This window comes from Mesoplodon bidens, assembly GCF_964165515.1.
Source record: "Mesoplodon bidens genome assembly, chromosome: 18".
Lineage (NCBI taxonomy): Eukaryota > Metazoa > Chordata > Mammalia > Artiodactyla > Ziphiidae > Mesoplodon > Mesoplodon bidens.
In genome coordinates, this window is record NC_138175.1 from 34,695,040 (window position 1) to 34,713,313 (window position 18,274).

Below are 18,274 nucleotides of genomic sequence, written 5' to 3' on the forward strand. Positions count from 1 at the left end.
CTCACACGTGTGAAGGCTCGTTCCACCAGCTACCTAACGAGAGTGAGTCACATCTGGGACCCACAGCTTCCTGCTCTGGCGGTGGGAGCAGCAGAAAGCCTCGCGTTCAACCCTCAGCTCAGGGCCTCTCGGGGTGTGTAGTGGGGCTCTCCCAGCCACAGAGGGCCCTCAACAGGAGCGGGGGGGGGAGCTGTCAGGCCAGGCTCCTGACTCCAGTGACTTCATGGAAATTGGAAGCTTTAAGCTGGAACCATATTCAAGAAGTAAAAAAATAAAACAAGCACCAACAGCCTGCATTAGAAGCCCGGCGACAACTTATGGAGGCAGGGAGTAAACGCCTCCCTAATGAGCAATTAGAAGCAAGAGCGGCCTGGCAGGGAGCCGCATCCTGGCTCCGCCACTCACACAAGGCTCTGAGCCTCAGTTTCCCCACTGGGATCATGGGGTGCTCAGTGGTGAGGCAGGAGACTAGGAGGGGCTGGGAAGCAGGGCGCACAGACCTCCCCAAACAGAGGGGGAAAGCGCCTCCTGGTCCTCAGGGAGCCCTCTGAGCATGTGACATGGGGACCCGGGATCATCTTCTACCTTTTACCCTGACAGTAAACCCTACTGTTTAGTAACAAAGTAGGGAACGGAGCCCAGTTTTCCCGGCTGACACGCCCTGCCCTCCCCAGGTCTCCCTTCCAGCTCTTTCCTCAGAGGAAGCAGACGCTTCTCTGCTGCTGACCTGCTGCACCCCGAGGCCCAGCCACCTGGCACTTGACACCTCACCCCTCATACCAACTGCAAGGTCCCAGCAGGCAGGACCTGTGCACACAGGCTAACGCACCCAGGATCACTATTTAAACACTGACTGTGTGCTGGGCACCATGCACAGCCTCATGAGGAGGTCCTGCTATTATGCCCATTCTATAGAAGAGAAAACTGAGACTCAGGCTACTCACTTGCCCAAGCACACACAGCTTAAAAAAAAAAAAAAAGGCAGAGCCAGGATTCAAACTCAGGTCTGTCTGACTCTATGGCCTAGGCTCTCTCAACCACTCACATCATGACCCTCCCCAGAAGCAAAGAAGGGCTTCCCTGGAGACAGACTGATCCAAATCCCACTACGCCCTCCTTGGCAGGTGCCCTCGCCCGAGATCTCCAAGCCCTGGCACTCGGTGCTCCCAAACCTGCCAGCGAAACTTCCCCAAAGGAGGGGCAACTGCGGGCTTTCTCAGCATCAGGCAGGGAAGACTGGTTTCTGTGCGCTCAAGGTGCCAGGCACAAAGCACAGCCCAACCCTCTCCTGTTCCACTCAGCGGCACCCGCCCTCCTCCCCGTGGGCAGGACTCCTCTCTGGTGCTGGGGACACAAGCGTGACTTGGACACAGCGTGCCCACCACCAATGACATGGCACAAAGGTCTGGGAGAAGCATCCGTGAAGGCAAGATACGTGGTCCGGAGCTCAGGGGAGAGAGACCTCACCCACCTGGGGGAGGTTCAGGGCCTCCCTGAAGAAAGGGACCCAAGAGAGGGTGTCCCAGGCCCGGGAGATGGCCCAGCCAATCCCTGACTGGTGCGTGGGAGCAATAGGCTGTAGAGAGTGGCAAGGCCGTGAAATAGTGGGCAAGAAGGAATAAAACTGCAGCAAAAACAAGGCAGACACCGTTGGCAGTCGGCCAAGAGACAAATAACACTGAGCTCTGAGCACATAGTTTGGCCCCATTTGACAAACCCAGATGTCAATCCCTTTCCCCTTGGGAAGAAACCCCAGAGCACCCCAGCGTGTTTCAAACTCCAGGCAGATTTATGAGAGGGAGTGTAGCAGGGAAACCATCAATACTACAGGCACCACACCCCAGAGCAGCCCGAGAGGGGTCTGAGCAATCAGGCCTGGCGATTCGCCCCCAGCCCAGTCCCTTGTCCCATGAATGTGGGATGAAGAGGCTGAGAGCTCTGCAGTCAGAGTCCCCATCAAGTGACCTTGGCCAAGTTACATGATCTTGGCCGCTCAAGGAGCCCATCTGTAAAGTCAGGACAACATCATCCAGCTTCTTGGGAGGCTGTGAGGGCTAGTGAGAAATGTGTATAAGGCACACAGTAAGTGCTCAGTTACAGCTGAAGACAAGGGAGGCTGCACAGAGGGTGCTCTCTCAGTTTTAAGCCCTAGATCCTGGCTCTGCTGTACGCCTGTCCTGTTCAAAGAACTTCCATGGCTTCACGGTACCTCCTGAGTCAAGTCCTGGCTCCTCCTCTCGAGCCTCCACACCTGGCCCAATTCGTCTTTCCATCCTGATCTCCTTTGACCCCATGATCCAGCTGCCTCACCCTGCTATGCCTTGGCTCAAGCCTTTCTGTCACCAGGAATGGTCAAAATGCTACTCATCCTGCCAAGACAAGTACAAATGCCACCTCTTTCAGGAAGCAATGCCCCATCGTCACCTCCGCTGGGCCACAGTGCCCCAGGCCTCTCCTTAGAGGATATACACTGTTACCTTCCTTCTGTAGCGTCCATTTCCACTTCTAGTAACAGCTCCCTATTCCTATGGAGAACCAGCACTTCAGGGGTGGGCTCCTGATCAGTGTCCATTGAGGAATGGGCGTGTGACTCAAAATGTTGAATTCTGGGACTTTTGTTGGAACTAAATGGAAAAAGAAGACGCTCTCGTTTCACTAGGCTGGGAGGATATGAGCTGGAAGCTGCTGGGCTCATCTGTGCCACAGTGGTAGTCAGCCTCCAGTGACCCTTGCCTCCTGGTGTCCACGCCCTTGTATGGTGTCCTCCCACATTACCTGGGCGACCAACAAAATACTGCAGAAATCACATGTTTGACTTCTGAAGTCATGAAAAATACTTTGGCTTCCACCTTGCTGCCTCTTGGATTACTCCCTCTGGGGGAAGCTCGCCAACGTGCTGTGAGACACTCAAGCAGCCCTGTGGTGAGGAACTGAGGCCTCCTGCCCACAGCCAGCACCAACCTGCCACCCATGTGACTGAGTCACCTCGGAAGCAGATCCTCCAGTCCCCGTCAAGACTGGACTGATGCACTCTCACTGTAGCATCCCTACCTGATCAGAAATGACAGAGGGACACCTCTTCTCTTCCAGCAGACCCACCCATCCCCAGTACCAGGCACTTAAGAGGCCTTCATGACATTTCTGCCAAACTGATCTGCACCCAGAATCTCCTGACAAGAACATAAAGCAGAAACGCAGAGCCCAGTCTGTGCAGACAGCAGCACTCCCCGTGCCTGGGAGGACAGAGCAGTCTGGCTCAGTACTGGTGTCAGGTCTGCTGGCCCCGCTCCTCCAGGCCCCCAGCTCTTCCACGCTCTGGGCCAGGAGCTCCCCAAGGAGACAGCCTCACCGAGGCAGGCACAGCCTTGTGGTCCCGTCACTCACCCTCCTCCCAGAATGATTTTTCACACTGGGGGGGTGGGGGTGGGGTGCATTCCAACGCAGTGACTCACCCCTGGCCCCTCTGCCATCATCTCTTCCCAGTCGACTGCAAGCTCAGGGATGCGCTAGGACCCCTTCCTTCCCCAGGCCGGGGACATACGGAGATGCTCTAGCTCAGTCCTTCAGTCCAGACGAGAAGGGGCCGACTGCGGTCATGCAACCAGTTACAAGTTATAGGATGGAACAAAGGCCTTCACTCCTAATCAGGGGTGGTCCTAAGGGGTGAGATACAAAGCCACTCCAAAAAAGCACATGTGTTAATAAGTAAACAGCACCTTTGCAACCCAACTCAGCTCCCTTAGCCACTGCCCCGCCTATGCAGAAATCTAACTAGCTGCTGCTGGTCTCAGTTAGAATGCCAGTCAAGGAAAAAATGAACACCCCTGCATCATGTGGGTGGTACGGCCTGCCAGAGGGCAGGGGGCTGGCTCCCACGACCCCCATGGCCCCAGCCTCTGCCAGGCCTCGGGGGCAGGGCTTTGGAGAAGGAAAGGGCAGCCCAGGTCACAGGGTGTTGAGTAACTGCAGAGAATCCTAAGAGAACAGATGTGAAAGCAACTGCCCTGCCAACCAAAAGTCCTTTATTTCCTTTGAAGAACGTGGCAGCTGGGCTACACCAGCGGCCGCCGGTCCGGCCCCACAGCCCGCCTGGTGTGGACTACTGATGGGCAGGGAGGGAGACCATGACCCTCCCTACAGACCCTGGGAAGGAGGTGATGGAGGTGCCACGAGGTGGAAACAGACCTCTCATTCAACAGTTGCACAGATGCACGTATGTTTGTTTGCACAGAGGAAAATCCGGAAAAATATACTCCGAATCTTAGGAGTTATCGCCAGGTGATAAAATTTAGCACAGTTTTAATCGCATATTTTCTCATTTATGCCTGTTTTCCAATTTTCTCTAATGAAAATATACCTCCCATGCAATGAAAAGATAACAGGGAAAAGCAACCACTATGAAGAAAAAGCAGGAATAAGGGAAAACAATGGCCTGAGACTGGAAGGTCTCCACCCAATGCCAAACTCAGCACCACCTGTAACCAAGTGAAAATGGAAAGTTTTTATGATAATTTAAAATATGACTACCTTTGGGACTCCCCTGGTGGTCCAGTGGTAAAGAACCCACCTTCCAGTGCAGGGGAGACAGGTTCAATCCCTGGTCAGGGAACTAAGATTCCACATGCCGGGGGGGGGCAACTGAGCCCGTGTGCCACAACTAGAGAGAAGCCCGCATGCCACAACGAAGAGCCCGTGCCGCAACGGAAACATCCTGCGTGCCGCAACTAAAGATCTGACGCAGCCAAAAAAATAAAGAAAATAAATTAAAAAAAAAAACAAACGACTACCTTAAAGCCATTGAAGATCACAAAAAGAGATTGAACCAGACAATGTGAGCCTCCCAGCAGAAGTCTGCAACCCCATTTCCAATGTGCTCTTGTGTGGGAAAAAAGTCCAAACTAAATTAGATCAAGGCTCCAGATACAACTACCAATCTATAGGAGGTTCGGCAGATAAAAAACACATTAAGCATTATAGGAAGCAAAAAAAAAAACATGGCTCGAGAGAGAGTGAATGAATATCAATCATACAGATGAAAGAAGACTTGAGAAATATATCAGCCAATCTCATTACATAGACCTCATTTGGATGCTGATTTTAAAAAACTCAAATAACATATATATATTTTTTGACACTTACGAAACAATTGGAAATTTGAACACAATACACTGCATGGATAGCTATGATCTTAAAGAATATTGCTAAGTTTTAGGTGTGGTAATAATACTCTGGGGTTTTTTTGTTTTGTTTTGTTTTTCTACTCCTTCTCCTTTAGGAATAGTTCCTCGGTATTGCATGTTCAGTTCCAGATCACTACAATAAAGCAAATATTGCAATAAAGTGAGTCACACACATTTTTTTGGTTTCCTAGTGCATATAAATGTTATGCTGACACTATACTGTAGTCTATTAAGCGTGCAATACCATTATGTCTAAAAAATGTACATACCTTAATTTTAAAAGACTTTATTGCTAAAAAATGCTAAGGGTCATCTGACAAGGCAAGGTGGCCACAAGCCTCCAATTTATAAAAAAAAAAGAAACACGATACCTGCAAAGCACAATAAAACGACGGATGATGCCTGTACTACAGTTTTTACAGATGAAGTGATATGAGGTCTGAAGGAGGGAAGTGTGTGGGAGGAGAGATGACTCCAGGTTGGCCAAGAGCTGGAAACCGTGGCATCTAGGGGACGGGTATGTGGGGGTGGACGTGCTATTCTCTCTTCCTTTGTGGGTGTTTAATTTTTCCATAATGGAATGTTGAAACACTGTCACTGTAAGAGCTCTGGCATCTTTTGTCTCATTTGAGTCTCACTTGGTGAAGGCGACACGTTCAGCCCCTTCCTACAGATGAGGAATGCCCCCCACCCTGCCCCCAGGGAGTCTCAGAGCCAGTAACACAGAATCCGCCTCAGCCCTGCTCCCGACTGGGAGGGGCGGATGCACTCTCGGCCTGAACCCTGAGCAGGGCAGAGACACCCCCAGGCCCCTCTGCGGAAGCACAGGAGGCTGCAAGGCTGCAGGCTCCACCGCCAGGTACTAGCCTGGAGCAGCGGCCACCTTCTCCTTCGCCTCCACCTCCACCCAACTCCCCACACAGGAGCTTAAAGGCTTCCAGTACCAGCCTGGGCAGCGGCATCTTAACCCCTCTTCTGGCAAAGCCCTCCGGTGGGAGCCCCTCCCCGTCGCATCCTCTGACTGCAAAGCAGTTTACCGGGGGAGTGGGGCGCCCAGGACCTCCACGCCTGCAGACACGGCCCAACCACAAACCTGCACCCAGTCTGCAGTGCCACAAACCCTACAGAAAATAATCCCCAGTGCGTACAAAGACTTCACTTATGGGCTACTTAGCGCCGTGAGCTAACTGCAAAAATACTGCAGAAAACCCTAAATGTCCAGCAATAGGGGACAGAGAAAATCAACCAGGGTTCCTAGTATACCAAATGCTGGAGTGGGCCTGATATGTGTCTGAGAACTCCAGCAACTCCACTCCCAAAGCCTGGGGGCAAGCAGGACAGACACAGTAAGAAATGTTGTGATGCTCATTTTTTTTTTCTTGTCATATGTTTAAAAAAAAACCCCAAAACAAGAAATTGTCTGGAAAGACGTACACCAATACGCTAATAGGTTACATTAATGGGTACAGATTCTGGCTTTTCTCCCCACTTTACTGCTTAGGTTTTCTGATTTTTTAGTAATAAGTGTGAATTATTTGGGTAATTAACACAAAATTCAAGCCATTTGAAAATAAAAAATGAGCTGACCTTCTCCTCCTCCCCAGGAACGCTGCTCAGTCTTGGCCCAGGAGGCAGAAGTTGCCTGGCTGTGGGACTTCTCAAGGCCACACGGCCTCTCTGAGCCTCAGCTTCCCCATCTGTCAGACACCAAATCCACCAGGTGAGCTCTTCCCACCTCCTCACAGAGCCTGTTCCCTCCTCTGTGACATGGGTACAGTAAGGCACACCCGCGAGGCCACACAAACACCACCTGCCTAGCCTCCCCTCCCCCACTGGGGACTGGCGCCCTCACTGCCAGCCTTGCTCATTCCTCTGCCTCTTGGGCACCTGGTGACCCTACACCCAGCGTGGTGGGGAACCAGGGGCATCAGAGGCCAAACGTGGAATGAAACAAGCCCTACGACCACACCCCCAGATCTCCAGCTGCTCGAGGCTGACAGGCTAGTCCCTCCAGTCCTCTGACCACCCTCCAGGAAGGCGGTATAGCCCCGACTTACAGAGAAAGAACCAGAGACTCAGAGAAGAGAAATAACCGCCCATCTACATATACCAAACCAAGATGAAGACTGCAGCCTGGGGGCCCTTCTGTGAGCTCCTCCTACACCCTCCTCATGGGGTATCAGCAAACCACCCCGCACCCTTTCTGAAGAGCCAGGCGCACTGCTTAGGGCTGCGGGCAGGACCGAGGGAAGACGCGGAACGTGGTAGGACACACCAGGCTGGAGCCACAGAACTTCCGGCTCCTCCTCCCCCTCCCCTGCAGCCCCCCAGCCCCTCTCCACACAGCTGGTAGGCGCTCAAGTGTAGGTTGAGCACAGGACGTGCAATGCTGCACCCTCTGGCTGGAGGAGCAGGTGGGCGGAGGGAAGAACCCAAGGTGGGGCACCAGGAGGGAAGGGAAGAACCCAAGCCTTGGCCTGGCACCCTGGGATCAGGTGTACAATGGCACTCTCCCAGGAGCGCAAACTCAGAGCCCCCAGAGATCAGACGGGACATCAACCAGTGATGCTGGCTGGCTGGCTGGCTGGCTGGGGACTAGGGTAAACTGGAGGCCCAAGCTCTGTGTAAAGAGAAGCTGCTGCCGAGCTTCAGCCAGTAGCTGCCACAAAGGAATGTGGCCAGTGTTGCAAGCCTTCTGAATTATCAAAGGAAATCAGAAATCTGGGTTTTTACAGAAACAGACTCACAGACATAGAAAACAAACTCACGGTTACCAAAGAGGAAAGGGCGGGGGGGGGGTGTGTGGATACACTAGGGGTGTGCGATTAATAGATACACACTACTGTATATAAAATAAACAACAAGGATTTATTGCATAGCACAAGGAACTATATTCAATATTTTGTAATCATCTATAACGAAAATAATCTGAAAAATATGTATTTTTAAAATTTTTATATATATAATTACATATATGTAACTGAATATATATATATATATATATTACATATATATAACTGAAAAAAAAAGAAATCTGGGGTTTTTTTACATAAAATCTCATGGTTGCAGATGCTGGCAATTAATCCAAAATAAATTTTAAGCAGTTCTCCTATCAGTGCTCTGGGCTCACTGCTGTGTGGCCCTGAGCAAACCACTTAACCTCTTTGGGCTTCAACTATCATCTGTAAAGTGGAAAAATAACACAGGGTATTGTGACAATGAAGTAAGACAAAGACAAAGATGTATACTTTGTCCATATTAATGATAACAAAAAGCAACACTAACAATAACAGCTAATGTTCAGGGAGTGCGAGGCACTGTCCTAAGTAACATCAGTTAAAGTCATTTCATTCATACTATTAGAGAGGCATTTTTTTTAACTGTGTATTTCGAAACAGTTTCAAACTTTCAGAAAAGTTAGATGAAAACTACAAAGAACTCTCCTATACTTTAATTCATGTTTGCCTATTTGTACCATTTTCTCTTTCTTTATTATCTGTCTATACATATGTTTCTCTTTAATATTTGAGGGTGGTTTGCTTATACCGTGAGCCTCTACCCCTAAATACTTCAGTGCATGCTTCTTAAGAACAAGGATCAATATAGGTATCAGGTCATTTAATATTGACACACTACTTTAATCTATAGTCCATATCCAGTTTCATCAGCTGTCCTAATAATGTCCTTTATGTAATTTTTTTCAGCCCAGGTTCACATAACTGCATTTGGTTGTCACGTCACTTTGGTCTCTTTTAATCTGGAACTGCTCCTGGCTTTTGAGATCAGTTGTCTTATTCTGTCTCCATTTTATAGATAAGAAACTGAAGCTCAGAGAGGTTGAAGCACCTGCCCAAAGTCACACAGCTAGGAAATGTTGAGCTTAGACTCAAGCCCAAGAGGTTCCCTCCAGAGCCTGTGTTCTTGTCCTCCAGGCATAAAAGCTTGCAAATAATGGCCTTTGTTGTTAATAACTGGAAACAGTGGCTCCCTCTGCAAACAGGTGGATGGCTGATCACGGCCACCTCACTCAGCAGGTGGTCATTAACTGAAGAGGTGGCCTCCTGTGCACACACTGGCTGGACCTCCTGCTGCCAGCTCCCCACACTTGGCAATGGCCCTGGCCCAAGGCCCACCACCCCACCCTGTGGGGCCCCATTTAGCTCCCTCTATACAAGCTGGGCGGTGGAGAGCTGGAGGGGACCACAGCTCCTACCTTGCTTTTTCCCCCTCTTAAAGTGACAGTCCAGGTACAAACGCCCACGTCCCAAAATCAGAGCAAGGCAAATACCCCAGGGACAGAGCCTGAAGTCAAAAGGGCCCTCAGGCCATGTCCCTGACCCACAGAGCACCAGACTGAAGGGGACCCCTGAGGTCAGTTGTCCAAGAGGCGGGCTGAGCACATCCTAAGACACACGACAGAGTTGCACTGGAGAGAAGGGTTTATAGGAAGAAGGAATAGCAAGGGCTGGAGGTGGGAGTGGAGCTCTCGCGGCAAGGACTCAGGACTCCAGGGCATCACGCTGCCTGTGTTACGTGCAAAGAGGACCAGGAGGCTGTGGGCTGATCCCACAAACTCAGCTTCCTCAGGGAGGATCCACATGGATGTGGACTTGTCCACTCTTCTCTGGCCAAAGTCCCTACCCCCAATGCCAACCTAGGCCGGGCAGCATCAGCTTAAAAAACCACTCTCTTTGGTTCCCAGATGGGTGTGGCTCAGGGCCTGGAAGCTGCCACCAGCCTTGCCTCCATCACCTCTAGCTCTTGCCCACCCACCAGCTAGGCCCCATCAGACAGCTCTCCAACAGTTGGTCGTGAGCCACAAATATCAGCAGACTTGCAGTGGGAGGGGCAACACTGTCAACAAGAAGTTTGCAACTTCTGCCTGAGTTCCAGGCCATTCTGGAGACTAATTTGTGCTGAAATATCTCAAAATCCTGGGACCTTCCCTTTGGATGCCCTATTAAGTTCCGAAGTTTACCGACCTCACCTGCAAACCCAATTCCAAGTTTCAGAAGCAGAACAGGTCTTGAAAATTTTCCAGAACAAACAAAAACGGAATAGTTTTGCTTTTCTTCTCCATTGTAGACAATTTTGAAAATACAGAAAGTATGAAGAAATAAGAAAATGACCTATTGACAAACTCTCCCAAAGATATCACAATGAAGACCCCTCCGTCCATCCTTCTAGTGCACAGACCGGCCTGCCTGCTCTGTGAGTCTCTCTCTACAGAGGTGTTTGGGGTCAAGGTGCAACCACGCTGTCGCCCCCTACTGGCAGGGGGCAGGGATCACGCCTAACTCGCTTTTCTGCCTCCTACCAGGGCAGGCCCGTCGAGGCTCCCTTGCTGGAGTTAGCCACGGAGGCAACATAAGCCATTATCCCCCCATTAGCAGTCCCTTTGAGGCCAGCTGCAGAGGAAGGGGATCCAAGAGGTGAGGCCAGCAGCAAAGTCCAGAGCATCTCCTGGTAAGGAGTAGGAACAGGAGGAAGAGAGAGGTGGGCAGGTAGGTGGGCGGGCAATGTGCTTTACCCTTGAGGGGGATTTAATGGGCTCACTTAAGACTGCCTGTTGGGGTGGGATCAGGCTCCCAATGGGGGCTTAGTCAGACTCCACCAGCACCCGGCCAGAACAGGATGGGAAGACCAGAAGGCCAGGCCCTAGTCCCCACTCCAGGCCTAACTTGCTACAAGACCTTCAAGGACTTCAGCTTTCCCACCCATAAACGGTGCTCATCATCCTGGCCCTAACTCACAGGATCAAACGGTACAAGGGACATGCCATGGCTTTGTAAGCCACCTGGCCTCAGAAATTGGAACTCTCCCACCTCTTCCTGCCTTCCTCCATAAAAGGCCCAAGAGCAACCGCTCTCAAAAGCCCAAGGGCCTCGAGGGCTGAGGAAGAAGACCCAGCCTCTGAGGATCCCAAACATTCAGCACTGGGGGAGGCGGCTCCAAAAGTCACCCTGTGGACCCAACTCCATGCCCCAGACCCAGCTGGCCACTCCTGTGGGGCTTCCTCACTCCACTGGGGGTCCTCCCCTATAGCTCCAGGTCCACAGCGGGAAACGCTCACCTCTCCTAGGAGGGCACCTGCCCACTTGTGAAAGCGGTGATTGATTGAATGCCAGAGGCCCTCATCTCTGAGCCCAAAGCCCCAGCCTGCCAAGTGCCCTCAGCCTCACGCCCTGAGACCATTGCAGTCCTGCTGGTCATTCATTCGTTCATTCATTCATTCATGCTTCTGCTGACCATCATCCTGGACCAGGTCTGAGGAGGCTTCAGCAAGCAATGAGGGCCCTGAACCTAAGGCCAGTCCACATCTGGCCATTCCAGGCACAGCCTAACCACCAAGGGCACCAGTGGTCCTCACCTTAAAGGCTCTACTTCTAGCGAAAGGGCCCAAACTCTCATTTTCCAGCTCTGGCTCTGGGACTCAGAAAGAACATGAATTCTTCGCCTTTGAGGAAGGGGACCCAAGATATACACCAGGAGAGAGAACAACTCCAGCCCACACTGAGAAAGGATCCATCATCTCACCCCCAACCAGGGATGGTTACCATGCCGTTCGCGTAAAAGGGTAGGTTTCGGGAGTGTCCCAGTGGGGACGCAAGCCAGAGCAAATGCCTCACCGGCTCTCCCATCTACACACTGCCCCCCTTAACTGGTGAGGCGTCCTGCTCACTGTGGCTGTGACTGGACTGCTTCCAACCCCAGGCCGTAGTCTTGCCCTTAGCTGAGCCTTCTCCCTTTGAGTTATTTTTTACTTTAAACAGACCATATTGACCCTCCTGGGGCCCCTGCCTTGCCTGAGTCTGAGAAACCTGAAAAACCAGCCCCTCTTTTTTACCATCATAAGCCAATGGGCGTTCCAACAGAGTGGTCGGAGCGTGCCAGACCCAGGGGGGACGCAGAGCCATGCCCCTCAGTGAGGTCTCAGTCTTGTCATCCGGAAAGTGGGGTTGGGCCCCAGTTCCTGCGCTGAGCTCCTAGGCGGGAAACGTCTCCCCGCAGTGCCTGAGCGAGGGGGCATCTGAGAAGAACCACCCCAAGCTTGGGCCAGCGAAAGAGCAAGACCGGGGAATGGGGCGGGGGCGGTTCCGCGGGGCGGGGGAAGGGGGCAGTCGGCCGGCCCCGCGCCTCTCCCCGGCTCCCGAGGCCCGGGAAGGCAGGCCGAGCGAGGGGCCCGGCTGCAGCCGCCCCCGCCCACACCCACCCCCACCCCTCCGCTCGGGTGCTGCCTGGCGGGCGAGCAACGAGGAAGCCGCAGACGCCCCCCACGCCGACGCCCTGCCACGCGGGGGTCCAAGGACCCGGCCGGCGGACGCGTCCCCAGGCCCCGAGCCGCGGCGCGCGCCCCCTCGGCCCGGTCCGCCCAACGCGCCTTTCCCCGCCGTCCGGACCGCGCTCACCTGCCGCTGCCGCCGCCGCCGCCGCCGCCGCCGCCGCCCCGCTCCTGCGCCGGCCGTCGCCGCCGCCGTCGCCGCTGCCGCCGCCGCCCGAGTGGGCGCGCCGCCGCGGGCGGGATCGGGATGTGCGGGCGGGGGCGGCGGAGCGGCCGCAGGCGCCCCCCGCTGGCCGCCCGGCCCAGCCCGGAGCTCTGGGCCCCGGGCCCTGCGGCCGGGAGAGAGGGCGGCCCGGACGCCCCGGCCCCCATTCGGGCGCCGCGTGCCGCCACCCTGCTCGGTTTTCACCAGAAACGCTGAAAACGCACAAGCATCCCACAGCCGCCGCCCGCCTTCCCACGCGGGTGTGGGAGCGAGCGGCCAGGCAACCTCGGAACGTGAGCAGGAAACAAAACCTTTTCAAAACACATTCTCTTCCTCAAAGCCACGCACGTGTTTGGACGCGCCAGGTGCAGCCCCACTCCCAGAGGAAAACACTTTCTAGCAAATTCTTTCAGCTGTTTCTGCTCCAGACTCCCATCCCACCCCCACCAGTAACGCCGTTTCTACGAGGACCCATGGACTGTGGTCCAGTGCCCTCCTGCCAAGATGAGGGAAACTAGTCGAAACCCACTGTCTCACTCAGGCCTTAAACTCCTAGGGGTCCGGAGGCGGGAGCTGCCCCAGCACCTGCGAGAGTCAGGCCTTTATTGACCTTCTTCTCTGGCACCGGGAAGACCAAGACCGCTTCAGAAAGTAGCTGTCCTCAGAAAGCAGGTGCCGTAACCTCGTCGTGATCGCACTCACCGCTGCCTACATCCCGGGTGAGGCCCCAGAGCTGGCAGCAAAAAAATCTGTCCTGTTTCCGAGGAACCCAGGCTGGGAGAACAAGAAATCCCTCCTCTGAGTCACCACTGGGAGGGACAAAGGAGGCTGACTGAAGGGGTAATCAAGAGCAGGAGGCGTTTAACTCATAGACCTGCATGAGTTTCTCCCTTCCCACTTGTCCAAAGCACCCTTATGCCCACCGTGGAATCCCGAGGCTCCCACGTTGCTGAGGGGAATCACGTGAGCATCTGTTATACCCATTTCTCAGGTCCAACCTCAGAGGCCAGAGCCCCACAGGAAAGATTCCTGGGAATCTGCAGTTTAACGAGCCCCCAGGTGATCCTATGAGAAGCAGTTTGATGAACTCTGGTCTACTTGGGACCCTGTGGTGGAATCCTGGAGCCAGGTACCACAGCTTACTCCAGGGGGAAGGAGACCCTGGATGTGTCACAGCCTTGACCCTGCAGTGGGCCTAGAACCCAGCCCAGAGGCCACCTACTTTGGAACTATTATGAGGAATCAGATGATGGGATGCTGGAAGGTGAACATCTGATTTCCATTCCAGATGGCAGGTGGGAAGATCCCAGCTGAAACGTCTGTCCTCAGCAGCAAGCCCTCCCTGGTTCCCTGGAGACTGGTCAGGCACCTCCTTGGGCTCCCACAGCCTCTGGGTGTCCAGACAGTGGCCCTTGGCCCTCTAGGCTGGAGCCCTGGTGCGGTCACTGCTGCTTCCTGAGGGCTCACAGGGGAAGGTCTTCCCAGCTGCTGGGACTTCCCTCCGCAGGAAATGGGAAGCCCTGCAGTGCGCAAGATGGTGGGCACACCTCATGCTCAGCAGAGCTGACTTGGGAGCTGTGCCTGCCTACCTCCTGCAGCCCTTCCCCCTCAACCACCCAGGAAGTCAGGGAGCCCACCTGTGTGCCCCAAGGCCTCAAGAACAGTGAGTGTCTCAGCCCCGCAGCAGTGCGTTCTGCTGCGTGAGGTCAGCCCTGGAGAGTGAGGTGGAGCCGTGGGCATGGGATGGCCCAGTTGGGGCTTGCTCTCAGCTGTCTCCCTCCATTGGCCTCTCCATGCAGAGCTCTAGAAGCCTTCTGCCCTTCGTGATGGGGGGGGCGGGGAGCGATGCTATGACTTCCCACCCTGTTGTGTGTGTCATCTTTATGCAACTCTGTGACCAACTCTCTTGACAGTGAACAGGAAAGCGGAGCCAGAGAAAGTGAGTTAAGTGTGATGCTTGCAAAAGCACTCGCCATGAACTGCCAGGATAGCTCCATCACCCCATCAGTGCTGTGGTCACCTCAGTGGCAGTCACCTCCTTGCATACTCAGTCCTCAGTCAGTGATTCTCAAACTATAGCCAGCATGAGAATCGCCCAGAGGCCTCGTGAAAACACACCCTGCCGGGCCCCACTTCGAGTTTCTGATGCAGCAGGTCCAGCAATGGCCACCGAGAGTTCTACCTTCTACCCAGCTCCCAGGTGATGCCAATGCTGCTGGTCCTCAGGCCAGCCTGTGTAGCAAGGCTCTAAGGCACTGGTCTCCAAATATGGTTGGATCCTATTCCCAGAGATTCTGATACTGGGGTAGGTCTGCGAATATGCATTATTAAAAAGCCCATAGTGAGTTTAGTTCATGACGAAGATGGCACTTGAAATCAGAAAGGGAAGGAATAGCTCCTTCAATCCATAGTGTTGAATTGGCTACCACTGAGGCAAAACTATTAGAAAGCACCTCACACCATACTAAAACAGCAGTAACAACAACAGTCAACCAGTAGAATCAGATCTTTGTGTATGAAAACAAACCTTATAAAAGAAGATATTTTAGGGCTTCCCTGGTGGCGCAGTGGTTGAGAGTCCGCCTGCCGATGCAGGGGACACGGGTTCGTGCCCCGGTCCGGGAAGATCCCACGTGGCGCGGAGCGGCTGGGCCCGTGAGCCATGGCCGCTGAGCCTGCGCGTCCGGAGCCTGTGCTCCTCAACGGGAGAGGCCACAGAAGTGAGAGGCCCGCGTACCGCAAAAAAAAGAAGATATTTTAGTAATTTCGGAGTGGACAAGTCTGCATAGGAAATCAAATCCACACTGAAAGGCTGCAGTTAAAAGTTGAACATCTCTCTCCAGGTGAGGGGTCTCCAAATGTCCACATCGAGTATGTTTGTGATTTTAATTATCCACTGTGTTGAAAACCTCCACAGCACGTTTGTCTGAAGAGTCCCTCATTAACTGCCCCAGGGACAGAGTCTCCCATGGAGGGCCGGCATCTGCCACTAGAAAACCATCAGCATTGGTTGCCTGAATGAATTTCTGTGGTAGGCAACAGTTCAGGGGCCTTGATTCACTTGTGTAGGGAGAAGATTCAAAAACCTAAAATAAATCACTACAATGGAAGCTATGATTTGCTTATCTCAGCAAACTCAACCCTTCTCTTTATCAGGCCAAGCAGGACAGCATGCCAAGTTGGTGCTTGTCATTGCAGTCCTGGTGCAACTTCATCACTCATCACTACGTGGAGCCGCGTGAGCCTTCCCAGCCAGATGGTCCTTGTCACTTACCGCTAAGGAAGAAGGAGCTTTCTTCTTGCCCTCACTCCCCCGAGTAGCACTTGTCATGGACAGGTGTTCTTTGAGTACCTGTGGAATGGGCTATGCAGCTATCGATTTTTAATTAGAAAGGGGATATGTACTTCACAGTAGAAGAATGAAACAATCCAAAGATATGAAGGATTGGAAATCTGTCCTCTCCTTCATGCCACTCCCTGAGAGAATGGATTCTCAAGGCTTGGGTTATATTCTTTCTACACCCTTCTCCTTGGCAACGCAATTTTACGTTAGAAAACTCACCAGATTAAATCATTAGGCTGTACACCTTAAACTTATACAGTGCTGTAGGTCAGCCGTATCTCAATAAAATTGGGGGGGAACAATGGTCAGAAAAGATGGTGGACTGAACCCGTTATCTACTCCTGCTACCCCCTTACACCTACTAAAACAGCAATGAAAGGATTTTTTAAGGCCCACAAAAATGAAGAGAATGAGAGGGGAAGTAAAGAGTACAAATCTGGAAGGTGGAAAGCAGATGGACCAGTGGTACTCACTTGGCAGACACAAGAAACTGAATCATCCACTGGCAGTTGGGAAGTAAGACTCAATCCCAGTTATACTGGAGTAAGCTCCAAAGTCTCAGAAAGTGGAAGTGCTGGGTATCTCAGGAAGCAAGGTACAGCTCAAGTAAAGAAGGTAGGTTGAAAACCTAAGAAGCAATTAAGAGTGCCAGTCTCTCCCCCACCCCTGACTACCACCACCCAGCTGAGTACCCCTCCCCAGGCAAGCAGAAATCTGCAGGGTTTTTCTCTAGAAAAGCTAAAATAGTCTCTGGATTGGACCACACCAAGCCCAGCTGTGGGAAGAGAGAAATTTAAAGGGCAAATTTATACAGGAAGCTGAGACATACCCCGCCCCAAGCCAGGCCTCTTCTCCACTCAGCTAGTCCCAGGGGGTTGGCAGCCAGACCATTACCCCCAGGCTGGAGGGATTCTCTGGGGAACCCCTGAAGATCCTCTCCTCAGCCTCATCAAGCCTGATCACCCTGAGAGAAGCACACAGCTGGCTGCCACACTAAGTGCAGAGCTTCCCACAAGCTTGTTAGGCCCCATTCTTACACATGTGCAGGCAACCAGAAGACATCAGGAATCCGAGGAAAGCCTCTAACCCAAGAAAACAGAGTCCAAGACAGCAAGAGGGGGAAAAAAGTTCACAGAGACTATACAGGCAAACAATAACTGTATCATTAATATCTTCAGAGATTCAAAAAATACATTGTAAACATGAAAACGAATAGGGTACTATTTTTTGACAAGGAACATCTGAGGAAAAAAAAAGAATCCTCAAATGAAAACATGATAGCAGAAATGAAAAGCCAACAGAAGCGCTGGAAGATAAGATTGAATAAAAAGTCAGAGATGGAAAATAGGGAAGAAGAGATAAGAAAACGAGAGATCGGTCCAGGAGACACAATATCGGAATAATTGTGGAGTTCCTGAGAAAACAGAAGAAAGGAAGATAAGAATTCAAGATTTCCCAGTACTAAAGGTCATGCGGTGTCAGATCAGAAGGGCCCGTACTATCTAATGCCCCAATACAAGTGACAAAAATAGAACCACCAAATTTCCATAGTAGTGAAATTTCAGACCATTGGGAACCAAAGAGAAGTTCTTAAATGTTTCAAGAGAAAAAAACAAACAAACAAACAAACAAAAGGTTACAACCAGCTTTTCTCACAACAACAGTGGGAGTGATGAAGGAATGTTTTCAAATCCTGAAGGAAAAGTGCTTTCTAACCTAGAATTCCTACCCAGCCAAACTATCAGTTGAGCATAAATGAAGAACAAAGACATTTTCAGATGTTTACTGTCTGTGCACCCTTTTCCAGGGTACTGGAATGTGTGCTAAGGAAAGGAGAGAGTTTATCAAAAAGAGGGAAACGGGATACAGAGAACAGGAGCTGCAACACAGGATACGTGATAGGAATGTCCAGGTGGAGGTTGGACAGACCAGGGTGACGTGTGCACACGCATAGCAGGCCAGAAGCTCCAGGAGAGACGCCTCTGATGCACCTGAGCATTTAGAGAGGCTTAGAAAATTGGCAGAGTTTAGGGTGAATTAACGTGGAAAACTGAAAACAAAAAAACTCCAGGAAAAACAAAAAAGCTTGTGCATAAAAGGGAGTCATATTATCATCCAGCTCAATGGGTAAGAACAGCATCTACACAGTCACGATAATGCAACCACTGTATATTGTGCTAAGCAAAATTCAATATAACTGTGTTGGGAGGTTGGGGCACAGAAGTTTGGGGTTGGTGAGAAGTCAACACACACACAAAAAATCA

General features: G+C 52.1%; 1 protein-coding gene across 1 annotated transcript in view; it reads right to left on the reverse strand.

Annotated features, from left to right (window-relative positions):
• ADCY7 (adenylate cyclase 7) overlaps nucleotides 1-13,438 on the reverse strand; it is a 60,110-nt gene extending 46,672 nt beyond the window's left edge. Inside the window, exon 1 of the mRNA XM_081215506.1 lies at nucleotides 13,370-13,438. The gene's annotated coding sequence lies outside the window, so the exon portion shown is untranslated. The remainder of the gene's footprint in view (nucleotides 1-13,369) is intronic.
• Nucleotides 13,439-18,274: the final 4,836 nt, after the last annotated feature.